The sequence below is a fragment of the Dama dama genome, chromosome 17 (assembly GCF_033118175.1).
Source record: "Dama dama isolate Ldn47 chromosome 17, ASM3311817v1, whole genome shotgun sequence".
NCBI lineage: Eukaryota > Metazoa > Chordata > Mammalia > Artiodactyla > Cervidae > Dama > Dama dama.
The window spans coordinates 14,940,335-14,956,434 of NC_083697.1; positions in this window are offsets into that span (position 1 = coordinate 14,940,335).

Sequence of the window (16,100 nt, forward strand, 5' to 3'; positions counted from 1 at the left end):
GGGGGCACTATTAATAATTAAGTCAGGTAACAAGTATAACTTGGGTGAACTGGGAAAACTGGGATCTATGATCCATCTAGATGGGGAGACTAGGCTTACTGAATGAAAATAACATGGTTTGTACCCACTGTGCAAATAATGAACATTAGGATTAGACATGATAGTGTTTAAAACTACTGTCTCTAGAGCCAGAGAATCTGGGTTCACTCCTTGTCATCATTAGTCCCCCATCTGTAGAATGGGGCATAGAAGTGATTATTTCTTTGTGATGTTATGATAATCTCATGGCATAATGCACGTGGAGTTCTTACAGTGTCTTGCCCAGAGCAAGTGGTCAAGAAATATTATGTTCCTTCTTTCTCCTTACTAATAGTGATGTTCTTTGTCAAATGTGGTAAAGTAATGAAATGAAAGTTGAAGTAAGAATAGTAAAGTTGCTTGTGGTGTGCATGCGTATGTGCTCATTCATGTCCGACTCTGCAACCCCACCAACTTGTAGACCGCTAGGCTCCTCTGTCCATGTGATTTTCCTGGCAAGGATATAGGAGTGGGTTGCCATTTCCTTCTCCAGGGGATCTTCCCAATCCAGGGATCGAACTTTGGTCTCCTCCATTACAGGCAAATTCTTTACCATTTGAACCACCATGGTTGAGATATAAACAAATAAGACAAGATATTGCCTCTTAAGAATGGTAACTGCCTCACTGTACATTCATTGAGGGTCTAACACAGGCTAGGCACTATGCTAATCATGGAGTATGCTTTAAATGGATAAGATGTGGTATGTCTTTCTTAGTTGAGATTCTCAGTATTACATTTCTGTCTTTCAGATGTTTGTTGGATGGATCGGTAGTATGAATGTCACAAAAGGGTAAGACTGCTCTGTTGTGAGCTCTGAGAGGATGGTTCCCGTGTTGGTTGTGCACACAGTGTGGTGTCTGGCTCACAGTAGTTGAATAAATTGAAAAAGATCTCAACTTCACTTCTGAAAGCGTGTAATCACGCTGAAAGGAAAATTATTTCTGTACTATCCACAGCACTTCTCACATTAAATGTGTGGTTTTTCATAGTGAGCAATTCTGACATTAGCTACTTGGAGTTAGTACAGGTCCCATATGTTGGGGCCTCAGTCCTATAAGTCTACACCCCACTTTAGATGCCAGTCATAAGAGGTGGGTCCTTGGTTATCTACACTTTTGTCCAACTTGGCCACAGACCAGGGATTTCCAGACCTCCTTCTCAGGTTTAATGATGCCTCGCATAGTTAGGGAAACACTTCCGTTTCCTGGTTTATTACAAAGGTTGTCATAAAAGATACAGATGAGCAGCCAGATGAAGAAGCATGTAGGACAAGGTCTTGAAGGGTCTTTGGCACAGCTTTGGAGCCTCTGGGACAGAGTGTCCTACCACTCAGACAGGAGTGTGTTCATCAGCCTATACGCTTTCTGAACCTCCTGTGCAATCTAGGAGTTGTTGGGGCTCTATCATGTAGGCATAGTTCCTTTAGCTGAGTTAATATTCATTCTCCAGCCTTCTCTCCGCCCTTGGGGAGGAAGGTTAGGGCTGAAAGTTTTAAGCTTTTGATAATGGCATGGTCTTTTTGGTGACCATCCCCAGTCCCCAATTTATATAGGGACCCCCAGTCACCACACATCTTTTTAGCATACAAAAAGACACATCACTCTGGAGATTCCAAGGGTCTTAGAAGATTTTTTATCAGGAACTGAGTTTAAAAGTCCAAATACGAGAACACAAGATGAGATTAGTACCCCTATCACTCAGGAGATTGCAAGGATTTTAGGGGACTCTGTCAGGAACTGGAAGAATAAGCACTATATTTCTTATTAGTTCACACATACTATTTTATTTTAGTAGAGTATGATCAACAGTCTATTGTTAAGACTTCATAAAATGAACATTGAGAGAGAGAAACATTTTATACAAGTTGATTTAAGAGGAAATACTATAAAATAAATACTATTATTAAAATGCTTTTATTTTAATAGAGAAATCTCTCCAATAGGGCAATTTATGTATTCTACCCACAAATATTAGTGAAAACATAATCTCGATGCTTTGTGAATATTATTCATAATCCTTATAAAATAGCAATGATTAAGTACTTGAGAATATTGTAAAAGGAGATTCAATGTTCACTTAAAGTTGCAAGATTTCAGTCTCAGACCTGATTTTATATTTAAATCACATTGCAAAGAAGCTTAGAGATACAGTAACTAATGGGCTAGTTCATTTTATAATGTTTTATTCTTGACCATTAAAATTAAATATAGGCCAATAACAACCTAAGTTCTTATTTTTAAAAAGTAGTAAAATATATAATTGAAATTCTTCAATACTTTTTACTAGAATAATATTTTTTTCCATTGTCTAATATTACTTCAGGATAATAAAATTTGTGAGGTTTGGGTTTATATAATAAAATTCTTAATGCTCATGAAGGACATAAAGTGAGTATAGGAGATGGAGTCAGACAGATGAGGACGAGGTCATTAGAGATTTGGGAGAAGTTGTAAGAGCCTTGGCTTTTATTCTGAAAGCAAGGTAATGCTCAAAATCCTTCAAGCTAGGCTTCAACAGTACATGAACTGAGAATTTTCAGATGTACAAGCTGGATTTAGAAAAAGTAGAGGAACCAGAGATCAAATTGCCATCTGTTAGATCATAGGAAAAGCAAAGGATTTCCAGAAAAACATCTACTTCTGCTTCATTGGCTATGCTAAAGCCTTGGACTGTGTGGATCACAACAAACTGTGGAACATTCTTAAAGAGATGGGAATACCAGACCACCTGACCTGCCTCCTGAGAAACCTATGTACAGGTCAAGAAGCAACAGTTAGAACTGGACATGGAACAACGGACTGGTTCAAAATAAGGAAAGGAGTATGTCTATGCTTTATATTGTCACTCTGCTTAGTTAACCTGTGTGCTTAGTTAAATTAGTAACTAACTAAGTTAACTAACTTAGTTAACTGCTTAGTTAACTTGTAACTTGTATTATATCATGCAAAATGCCAGGCTGGATGAAGCACAAGCTGGAATTAAGATTGCCAGGAGAAATATCAATAACCTCAGATATGCAGATAACACCACCCTTATGGCAGAAAATGAAAAGGAAGTAAAGAGCCTCTTGATGAAAGTGAAAGACGAGAGTTAAAAAGCTGGCTTAAAACTAAAAATTCAAAAAACAAAGATCATGGCATCCGGTCCCATCACTTCATGGTAAATAGATGGGGAAACAATGGAAATAGTGACAGACTTTATCTTCTTGGACTCCAAAATCACTGTAGATGGTGACTGCCGCCATAAAATTAAAAGACTCTTGCTCTTTGGAAGAAAAGCTCTGACCAACCTAGACAGCATATTAAAAAGCAGAGACATTACTTTGCCAACAAAAGTCCAGATAGTCAAAGCTATGGCTTTTCCATGGTCCTGTGAGGATGTGAGAGTTGTACCATGAAGAAGGCTGAGTGATGAAGTGATGCTTCAAATTTTGGTGCTGGAGAAGACTCTTGAGAGTCCCACTGACAACAAGGAGATCAAACCAGTCAATCCTAAAGGAAATCAACCCTGAATATTCATTGGAAGGACTGATGCTGAAGCTGAAGCTCCAATCCTTTGGCCACCATCAGGTGAAGAACTTCACATCAGTGAAGAACTGACTCATTGGAAGTGACCCTGAGCCTAAGAAAGATTGAGGGCAGGAGGAGAAGGGGGTACAGAGGATCAGACGGTTGGATGTCATCACTGACTCAATAGATATGAGTTTGAGCAAACTCCAGGATATAGTGTAGGACAGGGAAGCCTGCTTGGCTGCAGTCCATGGACTCTCAAAGACTCAGACATGACTGAGTGACTGAACAACAACCACAAATGAGAAGTCATTGGAGAGCTGAAGATGAGTGACAGAATCTTCGGTTTTAAAAAGATTATTCTGTGTGCTGTGTTGTCAACAGATTATAGGACTTTCAGGTGGAAAACAGGGTGAGTGACTATTGCTTGAAACGGGATTGAAATAGTAGAGATAAGTTGTGATCTTCATTTTAGATGTATCCTCAAGGTAAAACTCTCTTTGTTTGGAAAGATAAGCTGAGGTGTGAGAGAAGAGTCAGAGATCACTCCAAGGTCTTTGGACTAAGCTATTAGATAGATAAAGTTGCATTTACTAACAAAAGCAGTTTTATTCAGGATTGTGTGGATGTCAGGAGTTTAAGTTTCAAATATCTATAAGATATCCAAGTAGAATGGAGAGAGCTTTATGAATTTGAAGTTTAGGAAATAGAATTAAAAGTATAAGTTTGTGAGTCATCAAGATACAGATTATTTAAAACAATAATACCAAATGAGATCTCCAAGGGAGTATAAATGTAAGCACAGAAGAGAGGTAGTTACACAAGAGGGATTTAGGATTAAGAGAAGAATTTTGGTTTTGGTTTGCTTTATAATTATTAGTATGATCCAGAAGAGAGGGAAAAATTTATAATGAGATAGTGACAATTGGTGGAATAATATGAGGGTGGGATCCAGTTCTCAAAGAGAAGGCTTGGCATTATATAGGATAAAGGTATTTTGGTTATTATACATCAAAACTAATAGTTGATATTTTGTGTCCTTTTAAATTTTAACCATTCTGGTGGTATATAGTAGTATCTAATTTTACATTTAATTCCTCTGATGGTTGAACACTTAACATCATGTTAAGTGTCCATTTGGATTTTCTCTTTTCTAGTGAATCCATTCATAAAACTTGAAGGCAGATAAATAAGAAGGACAGTCAGAACACTAGCAGCTATAGGATGACATCAAAGGACCTAACATATGTGTAATTGCAGTCCAGAGGAGAGGTGAGAGAGAACCCAGGTCATTTGACCACATGAAGAATAAAGACTTCTCAAAATTTTTGAAAGATATTAACCCACATATACAAGAAACTTAGTGAAATCTAAACAAGGTAAATACAAATTTAACCACACTTAGAGAAATCGTGAAGATGTCATCAGACATGTGAAGATGAAGATAAAAAGAAAACAGAAGAAAAGATATAAGAGGCAGGGAGATATGAAAGATGTTACCTTTAGTGGAAAAACAATAGGTGTTACTTCTCATTGGAAATAGTGAAAATGTAATATACAGTACACAGGAGAGATCTGTTTCTTAAGGTTCCAGAGGAACTCTTTTCTTAATCAAATAGGATAGCAGAGCCTTGACCAACAATTTCTGCAGCAGCTAGTCCAGGAGCAACAAGTTCTGCAGTAGTCAGCCCAGATCAAAATGGACTTGGCCAATGATTGCCAGCTTCCCTGTTTCCAAGTTAGGAACAATCAAGGGGGCCAAATACACTCCCTAATGAATTACACAAGATGTCCTATTTTGAGTTACCTTATGCCCCCTTTCACCAACAGCCTTCCTCTTTGTGCACTGTAAAACCTTGTAACTTTGCTGCCTGCCTTTGAGCTTATGTCAGATGCAACTTGTTTTAGTTTCCTATGGCTGCATGACAAATCACCACACATCTGCTGGCTTAAAACACACACATTTATTATTTTAGCATTCTGGAAGTCAGAAGTCCAAAATGTCTCTTATGAGCCTAAAATCAAGGTGTCAGCAGAGTAGTTGTCCAGCTAGAATTTTTAGGGAAGAGTCCATTTCTTGTCTTTATCAGCTCTTGCGGGCTGTCAGCAGTTTTTGACTTGTGGTTGCATATCTCTGACCTTTGCTTCTGCTGTCATGTCTCTTCTGACTCTGAGTCTCTTATAAAGACTCTTGTGATTATATTCAGTCCATTTTATTATCTAAGGTAATTTCTTCATCTCAAGTTCCTTAAGTTAAACATACCTGCAAAGTCCATTTTTCCATGAAAGGCAACATACTCTTAGGTCTCAGGTATTAGCTGTGAACATCTGTGATGGTTAAGTTCATGTGTCAGTTTTACTGGGCCATGGGGTTGCCAAATATGTGGCCAAACATTATTTTGTATGTGTTCATGAGAGTGTTTTTGGATGAGAGTAACTTTTGAATCAGCAGATTTAGTAAAATAGATTGCCTTCCCTAATGTGGATGTTCCTTATCCATTCAGTAGGAAATCTAAATCAAATAAGGAGCCCAGTAAGGAACTTTGCTGGACTTATTGTTTGGTTGGGACATTGGCCTTCTGTCTTTGGACTAGAAATTTTGCCATTGGCTCTCTCGGGCCTTTACCTTGCCAGCTACAGATCTTGGGGCTTCTTGGCCAAATTTTTACAGTAACCTCATGTTTACTGAGTGATCCAACTCCTTATCATAATCTTTCTCTCTATGTGTGTGTGTGTAAATATATATATATACTTATATACCTATCTATATGCCTATATACTTTTCCATCTAGCTCGATCTGTATCTTCTATTGGCTTTGTTTCTGTGGAAGACCTTGACTAATGTAAGATCTTTGTAGGGGGTCATTATTTGTCCTAACATGCAAGTTATGGTGGCTGACTCCCTTGTTATAGCCAGCTCTGGAAATAGTCTCTGATTGTCCTCATTTGATAATCTTTGTTTATTTCCACACTGCAGATAGAATTTCTACATCATGTTGAGTGCCTAGTGCAAGGGGTATTAAAAAAGATCTATAGCAGCACCAAAAGTATTACTTTTTACAGATTAAGGCAGAACCTGTAGCAAGTAATGTCGACTTTGTAACATTTCTCTGACTAGCTTTATCAAACACATTTCAAGGAGCAAGCATGTCCTGTTTAGCCCTGAATTCAAGGAGCACAGAAAAGGGGGATTGATTCTGATATCTGGGAATTCACCAACGATTGCCAACATCAAAGAAAGAAATATGCACAGATGAGTTTCTTTTTCTTTCACATATTAAGTTATCATAACATCGTTTATGTGGTTTAAATATCCAGTTCTACTGGCCTGAGCCTATTTGTCTCTCTCTCACACACACACACAAAACGTTTGTCTGTGTGTATGTATGTGTGGGTGTGTGTACACACATACATGTATATATATGGTGGTTTAGTTGTTAATTAATGTCTGACTCTTATAATTCCATGGACTGTAGCCCGCCAGGCTCCTCTGTCCCTGGAACTCTCCAGGCAAGAATACTGGAGTGGGTTGCCATTTTGTTCTCCAGGGGATCTTCCCTAACCAGGGATTGAACCTGGGTCTCCTGCATTGCAGGCAGACTCATTACCGACTGAGCTACAAGGGAAGCCCCGTGTGTGTGTATGTGTGTGTGTGTGTGTGTACGTGTGTGTTTGTATGTGTGTATTTGTGTGTGTATGTGTGTATGTTCATGTGTGTATGTTCGTGTGTGCGTGTGTGTGTTTATGTGTGTATGTTCATGTGTGCATATGGTCGTGTATGTGTTTGTGTGTGTTTATGTGTATTTATGTGTGTTTGTGGGTGTGTGTTTATGTGTGTATGTGTGTGTGTTTATTCATGTGTGTATATGTGTGTATGTTCATGTGTGTGTATGTGTGTTTATGTGTGTGTGTGTATGTGTGTGTGTGTTTGTGTGTGTATATTCATGGGTGTGTATGTATGTGTATGTCTTTGTGTGTGTGTGTATGTGTTTGTGTATGTGTGTTTATGTGCATGTATGTGTATGTATGTGTGTTTATGTCTGTTTGTGTTTGTGTGTGTGTATGTGTATGTGTGTGTTTATGTCTGTGTGTGTGTATGTGAGCGTTTGTGTCTGTGTGTGTCTGTGTATGTGTGTGTGTTTATGTCTGTGTGTGTATGTGTGTGTGTATATGTCTCTATGTGTGTATGTGTGTGTGTGTTTATATCTGTGTGTGTATTTGTGTGTGTATGTCTGTGTGTGTGTATGTCTGTGTGTTTATGTCTGTGTGTGTTTATGTCTGTGTGTGTATGTGTGCGTGTATGTTTGTGTGTGTGTATGTGTGTGTTTATGCCTGTGTATGTGTATATGTGTGTGTATGTGTGTGTTTTTTTTGTGTGTGTGTGTATGTGTGTGTATGTATGTGTGTGTGTATGTTTGTGTGTGTGTGTGTGCACTGTGCTTAATTGCTTGGTCGTGTCTGACTCTTTGCAACCCCATGGACTGTAGCCCACTAGGCTGTCAGGGGATTCTTCAGGCAAGAATACTGGAGTGGGTTGCTTTGCCCTCCTCCAGGGGATCTTCCTAACCCAGGGATCGAACCCAGATTTCCCACGTTGCAGGCTAATTCTTTACTGTCTGTGCCACTAGGGGAGAACACACACACACACACACACACAGAGAATGTGTATACTATAACATACAGTATCAGTTGTATATATGTGTATGTGTGTGTATACAGCTGTTTCTGATTATTTGTGATCTTATGGATTGTAGTCCGCCAGGCTCCTCTGTCCATAGACTTTTCCAGACAGGAATACTGGAGTGCGTTGCCATTTCCTACTCCAGGGGATCTTCCAGATCCAGGGATCGAACCCATATCTCCTGTATCTCCTGCATTGGTAGGCATGTTCTTTACCACTGAGCCACCTAGGAAGCCCTGTATATATCTATATGGACACACAGTTCTATTTATTATTGGTAGTTAAGTTCTATAAAATTGTCATGAACATTGAATAAACTGGCATGGGAAATAGAGGATTAAGATCCTGTGAGCCTCTGTTCACACAATTTTTATCAATTAAACAATATATAACCTTGTTTTATGTGTACTTCTGTTTGCAGATACCTTATTTAATATGCATTTATTACAAATAATTCATTGCATATTTTTGAATGATTTAAAACCAGAGGATTTGGAAGCCATTTGTGTTATCTAGGTTAATTGCCAGTATCCTTGTATGTCTTACCAGCTTTGAAAATCTACTATTCTGTAAATCACTTGCAGATATTTTAAAATTTCTTCTGTACTCTCCTTATTGGAACCTGTTTTACCTGTGTATTTAACACTTTCCTTACCATATCACCATTTGAAATATGAGACAGCCAGCGCTAGCAGAGAAGGACTTAGCATTTTCCTGGGTAACATGACTATAATTTTCTTTCACTTTGAGCCTCACAAAAACTGTCCACTATACTTTTTTTTTTCCTTTAAATTCAGTTATCAGCTCACAAATTCACAGATTTATCTGTTTTTCCCTAGTTTAATCACACATATAGATGTTATTTTAGCACTTTTTGGAACATCCTACATACAAATGGGCAAATTTCTGCTTCCTTTTTCAGAATGCATTGTATTGTTGGTTCACTAACATTGAACTCATGGTTAAGAACACTATAATTCATACCTGAATGAAGTTTATCCCACACATATATTTTCTCTGTAAGGCACATCACAGCTTTCTTGCACTTATGAACACTAGACAATGCTTAAGCAATATACCATAGGGCCATTTTATTTTATTTTTTTTTTTAATTTTTATTATTATTATTTTTTTTTTCCAGTGGGTTTTGTCATACATTGATATGAATCAGCCATGGATTTACATGCATTCCCAATCCCGATCCCCCCTCCCACCTCCCTCTCCACCCGATTCCTCTGGGTCTTCCCAGTACACCAGGCCGGAGCACTTGTCTCGTGCATCCCACCTGGGCTGGTGATCTGTTTCACCATAGATAGTATACATGCTGTTCTTTTGAAATATCCCACCCTCACATTCTCCCACAAAGTTCAAAAGTCTGTTCTGTATTTCTGTGTCTCTTTTTCTGTTCTGCATATAGGGTTATCGTTATCACCTTTCTAAATTCCATATACATGTGTCAGTATGCTGTAATGTTCTTTATCTTTCTGGCTTACTTCACTCTGTATAATGGGCTCCAGCTTCATCCATCTCATTAGGACTGGTTCAAATGAATTCTTTTTCATGGCTAAATCACAGCAAGATCCTCTATGACCCACCTCCCAGAATATTGGAAATAAAAGCAAAACTAAACAAATGGGACCTAATGAAACTTAAAAGCTTTTGCACTACAAAGGAAACTATAAGTAAGGTGAAAAGACAGCCCTCAGATTGGGAGAAAATAATAGCAAATGAAGAAACAGACAAAGGATTAATCTCAAAAATATACAAGCAACTCCTGAAGCTCAATTCCAGAAAAATAAATGACCCAATCAAAAAATGGGCCACAGAACTAAACAGACATTTCTCCAAAGAAGACATACAGATGGCTAACAAACACATGAAAAGATGCTCAACATCACTCATTATTAGAGAAATGCAAATCAAAACCACAATGAGGTACCATTACACGCCAGTCAGGATGGCTGCTATCCAAAAGTCTACAAGCAATAAATGCTGGAGAGGGTGTGGAGAAAAGGGAACCCTCTTACACTGTTGGTGGGAATGCAAACTAGTCCAGCCGCTATGGAGAACAGTGTGGAGATTTCTTAAAAAACTGGAAATAGAACTGCCATATGACCCAGCAATCCCACTTCTGGGCATACACACTGAGGAAACCAGATCTGAAAGAGACACGTGCACCCCAATGTTCATCGCAGCACTGTTTATAATAGCCAGGACATGGAAGCAACCTAGATGCCCATCAGCAGATGAATGGATAAGGAAGCTGTGGTACATATACACCATGGAATATTACTCAGCCATAGGGCCATTTTAAACAGAAAACTCATCAACAAAATCACATCATCAAAAAACCTTGAAAATATGTGGTTCTGGATAAGCCATGAATAAGCTACTTGTTTACATGTGCGATCTGAAACAAGATGGCAGAGTGTCACCTTGGTTGATCTCAGCTGGAACTAAGCAGATCCAAATTTTTTTGGAGCTCTATACATGTCTATGAAAGTACTTCAAGTATTGCTTTAGGGGTTCTACATAAATTTTAGCAGGTAGACAAATTTGCAAATATAGAATACACAGTAATTAGAATTGGCTGTTGAAGAGGTGTATATGTGTATTTTTGAATTATTCTTGAAATTTGTATGTAAATGTACTCGCAGTGTCATTGAGGTCAACTTATGTGATTATTTCTGCATTTCTGAGAGGACCTCTACCTTTCCATCTAAGTAGTAAGCAAAAAAGACAGAAATCTCCAATCTTATGGAGTTTGCATTTGGTGGTATATTAATTATTGGCATATTTTATGAAACTTATTATGCCTGGATATGAATATATTAACTTTATGATATTTTGATATTTTGCAATTTATTTTTATTACCTTCCTAAATTTCAATATATACTTCCTAACTCTGCCTCAGTAAAGCCTGCCCCTCACGACTGACTACATAGAGTTTGACGATCTAGTCAATCTTGGACCTGCTGGTGGAGAATAGGTTCCCCAGGACTGATAGCCGTCTGAGAAGTGGTTTCCTCCCCTAGGGACACTTCAGCCTGTGCCTAATCCTGTGGCTTGTAAGAGCTGATCCTAGGAACTGCCTTCTATCTTCAAAGAAAACGTAAAAGGTAAGTTTTCATTGGGGAGAAGTCTTGTCACCGGTTAGGCTGGCAGTCAGCTTATTCTGTTTCAGCCAGTGCTCTCAGGTGTGATTTGCTATTTTTAGTTTTACTCATCACATATCTGTTAATTTTTTCCTTAGGCCAAACACAAAGATTAGAATTATACCTGAAAAGTTTGTAAGTTTTAAGTTTTCTCTTCTTTTATGGGCATGATTTGTAGCTGGTATGTAGGGATGGGAAAAGCAAGCCAAAATTTAAAAACACCAGTGGTCAACCAAGTATATTTGCACTGGGAAAATGATACCTTTTATACTGTGTCACATAAATTTAATGTGGAGAGCGTGTATGCACTACTAGGTCTTCAGTGAAATATTTGTATGCTTAGCCCACTCAAGACCTTTTCTATTTCCATCTCTTCTTTGAATTAAATCTACATCTGATCTGATGTTTATAAAAAACAAAGCTATGTCATACAGTGACAAGATTTCAGATTTCCATTTTATAGTTTCATTCAGTTACCAAAAAGAGTTGTTGAAAATTGATGACTATCTGAAGATAGTGAGCAGCTGGATAATACTGGAAACATGAGTATTTTCTGCTAAAACACCTAATAAATCATTTTATTCAGCTTAATTTATAGATAATTATGCTGTGTTTAAAAATAAGAGTATTTTCTAGTAAATATGATAGTCTTTAAAAAAAATCCCTGTGTAGATATATAATCTTTTCAAATTAATAGTGATGAATCTTGACAAAATATGATAGCAATGTCAGTTAGAATCTCTTCTTTTATAGTAGATGCTACATTGATTTTATTTGGAGCAGTAGTGAATCAGAATAATGATGCTGCATTTTTCTGACTGTATTTTGCAATCTCATAAATTATTAGTATTTTTATTGCCCCTAATAAAAACTAAACAGATCTTAAATTCATTAGCCAGGAAATCATAAATCACAGTATCCTGTTATTAAACTCTTTGTCAGTAATGACATTTTTCACACCTTAGGATTTCAGAATTCTTTCACATATACAATTCACCACATTGTAAGTTTCAGAAGAAATAAACTAGGAAATGTTAATAAAAATTAAAGTACAGTTAATTAATCATGTGGATAACATAGTACAATCTAATAGAGATATTAGTTTGCCATGACAAAGCACCAGGAACCCTTGGACAACTGCTTTGACTTCAGTGTACCCTTTTCAACAAAAAAAGCTATGGTGCATGTGTTTTTCCCCTCAACATCCTAATTCACATGGACAGAGTGAATCCTAGCTAAAACATTCATGTGAAGTGTTTAGATTTCCTCTTATGAAACATAACAAACATGCATCTTTGTTATGGTCATAACCAAATGCTTTGGTTTATCTCCCCTTTGCCTCCTGGTAACACGTGTGTCTAGTTTTCAGCAGCATCTCAGACCTTGTTAATCTGAGCTCTGCTCACCTGTATAACTGGCAGAAGTCCTAAGCTTTCTGCAGGATCCCCTCTGAGGTATTTTACATAGTTCCCACACACGTTAACGTGTTGCCCAGACTCCTGTTGGGCACCCTGGTTTTGGGGTTTAGGTAAGTTCATTTTCCCTGTATGGTCACTGGTGGATGAGTCGTCTCATACCAGTAGGGCTGCTGCTGCACTTCCGTATGGTCTCAGCATCGAGGTCATTTGCCCTTGTTGCCCTTCTGCTTTCTCTATTGCCAGCTCTTGGCTCCTTTTCATCCTTCTAAGCCAGCAGGGAAATCCCCTCCACTGGTTTTAATTGGAGGAGAATTGCTTCACCACGTTGTGTTGGTTCCTACCATACACATGCTGCCCCTACTGCAGAGCTGTTGCGCTAATTGTCCGTGAATGCCTCTGACATTCGAGGACATGGGCACCATTGGTGGAGGAGGACGTGGCAACCCACCCCACTTTCTTGCCTGGAAAATCCCATGGACAGAGGAGCCTGGCGGGCTATAGTCCACAGGGTCGCAAAGAGTTGGACATGACCAAAGCAGCTTAGCATGCACACAAGTACAAAATCGAGACCCACATGCCATTGCCTAGATTTTTAATAATCAGAAAATTCAACTTAAATGTGTTCTATTCTTCTTCCTTAACAGATGCCTTATAACACATAAATAGCGCCTGATGTAAGTACCACACTGTGTTTCTCAGCCTCCAGGGGTAACATTGGACAGTGCTTGCTTGCTGGAGAGGGCCTCCAGAGCTGTGAGAGGGACGCAGGAGGGACAGGGGTAGACCGGTGGCTTACTGCACCCAGGAATTACGCTTCCCCAGGAATCTGTTGCACTCGTATGTATATGTATATATTTAAATCTTCACACGGTAATTGATTTTCCTTTTCCCTTAATCACTTGCATTGCTCAAAATCCCCCCTGCACCCTGAACTGGTCCGTCTCTGATGCTGGCAGTTACACGCACGTAGGCTCAGCTTTTGGGTGTAGTTACCTTTGTTCTGAGGGCATAGTGCAGGAGATCCATCTGGGGTAGTGATTCCCCGAGGACTGGATGTAGTCATTTTGAAGGTGGATAGTTAGGGTTACAGTGTCACACTGTACATCCATTAGTGCTCCCACTGGGATCAGGGCCCGTGTTCAGTCAGGTCTCGTCTTTCTATTCATCGGCAGGAGGCTTCACAGGGAGCCCTGCCTCATTCTCTTATTCCAGCCTTCCATGGAGCATCCCCTTCCCAAAATCCACCTTGGTTATTTTGTTTCCCACTGACTTTCTGAAGTCTGAACAAACTAGAGCAGTGCCTAGATTTTATTTGAAACATCCCTGACTAGTTCATGACTGGTAGACATTTGTAAGGCCTTGTCATGAATGCATGAATTCCATGATAGGTCTGTCTAGGACACAGGGAAGATCTGTAGTGGATTTTGTTGCCTAACTCTACTAGATACCCTAAGTTTCTTGTTCTCTGAGCCTGTACAGGTGATCTTGTATTGCATGGAATTTCTCTAAAATAGTGTAAAGATATTGTACTCAGAAATGAAATCACACGCTGTCTTTACTTCCTGAACTCAGTCAGTTCAGTTCAGTCGCTCAGTTGTGTCCGACTCTTTTTGACCCCATGGACTGCAGCATGCCAGGCCTCCCTGTCCATCACCAACTCCTGGAGTTTACTCAAACCCATGTCCATTGAGCCAGTGATGCCATCCAGCCATCTCATCCTCTGTCATCCCCTTCTCCTCCTGCCCTCAATCTTTCCCAGAATCAGGGTCTTTTCAAATGAGTCAGTTCTTCACATCAGGTGGCAAAAGTTTCAGCTTCAGCATCAGTCCTTCAAATGAATATTAAGGACTGATTTCCTTTACAGTGAACTGGTTTGGTCTCCTTGCAGTCCAAGGGACTCTCAAGAGTCTTCTCCAACACCACAGTTCAAATGCATCAATTCTTTGGTGCTCAGCTTTCTTTATAGTCCAACTCTCACAACCATACATGATTACTGGAAAACCATAGCCTTGACTAGATGGACCTTTGTGGGCAAAGTAATGTCTCTTATTTTTAATATGCTGTCTATGTTGGTCATAACTTTTCTTCCAAGGAGCAAGCATCTTTTAATTTCATGGCTTCAGTCACCATCTGCAGTGATTTTGGAGCCCAAAAGAAGAGAGTCTGCCACTGTTTCCACTGTTTCCCCATCTATTTGCCATGAAGTGATGAGACCGGATCTTAGTTTTCTGAATGTTGAGATTTAAAGCCATTTTTTCCACTCTCCTCTTTCACTTTCATCAAAAGGCTCTTTAGTTCCTCTTCACTTTCTGCCATAAGGCTGGTGTCATCTGCATATCTGAGGTTATTGATATTTCTCCCGGCAATCTTGATTCCAGCTTGTGCTTCTTCCAGCCCAGCATTTCTCATGATGTACTCTGCACATAAGTTAAATAAGCAGGGTGACAATATACAGCCTTGACATACTCCTTTCCTATTTGGAACCAGTCTGTTGTTCCACGTCCAGTTCTAACTTTTGCTTCCTGACCTGCATACAGATTTCTCAAGAGGCAGGTGAGGTGGTCTGGTATTCCCATCTCTTTCAGAATTTTGCAGTTTGTGGTGATTGACATAGTCAAAGGCTTTGGCATAGTCAATATAGCAGAAGTAGATGTTTTTCTGGAATTCCCTTGCTTTTTTGATGATCCAGCAGATGTTGGCAATTTGATCTCTGGTTCCTTTGGCTTTTCCAAAACCAGCTTGAACATCTGGAAATTCATAGTTCACATATTGCTGAAGCCTGGCTTGGAGAATTTTGAGCATTACTTTACTAGCATATGAGATGAGTGCAATTGTGTGGTAGTTTGAGCATTCTTTGGCATTGCCTTTCTTTGGGATTGGAATGAAAACTGACCTTTTCCAGTCCTGTGGCCACTGCTGAGTTTTCCAAATTTGCTGGCATATTGAGTGCAGCACTTTCTTAGCATCATTTTTAGGATTTGAAATAGCTCAACTGTAATTCCATCACCTCCGCTAGCTTTGTTTGTAGTGATGCTTCCTAAGGCCCACTTGACTTTACATTCCAGGATGTCTGGCTCTAGGTGAGTGATGACACCGTTGTGATTATCTGGGTCGTGAAGATCTTTTTTGTACAGTTCTTCTGTGTATTCTTGCCATCTCTTCCTGAACTCAGTAGTACTCTATTTTCAATCTAGTCAGTTCTATATAGGTAATTGCAATTATTATTAGTGTTAGTGAAGAATGGTCCCAACATGC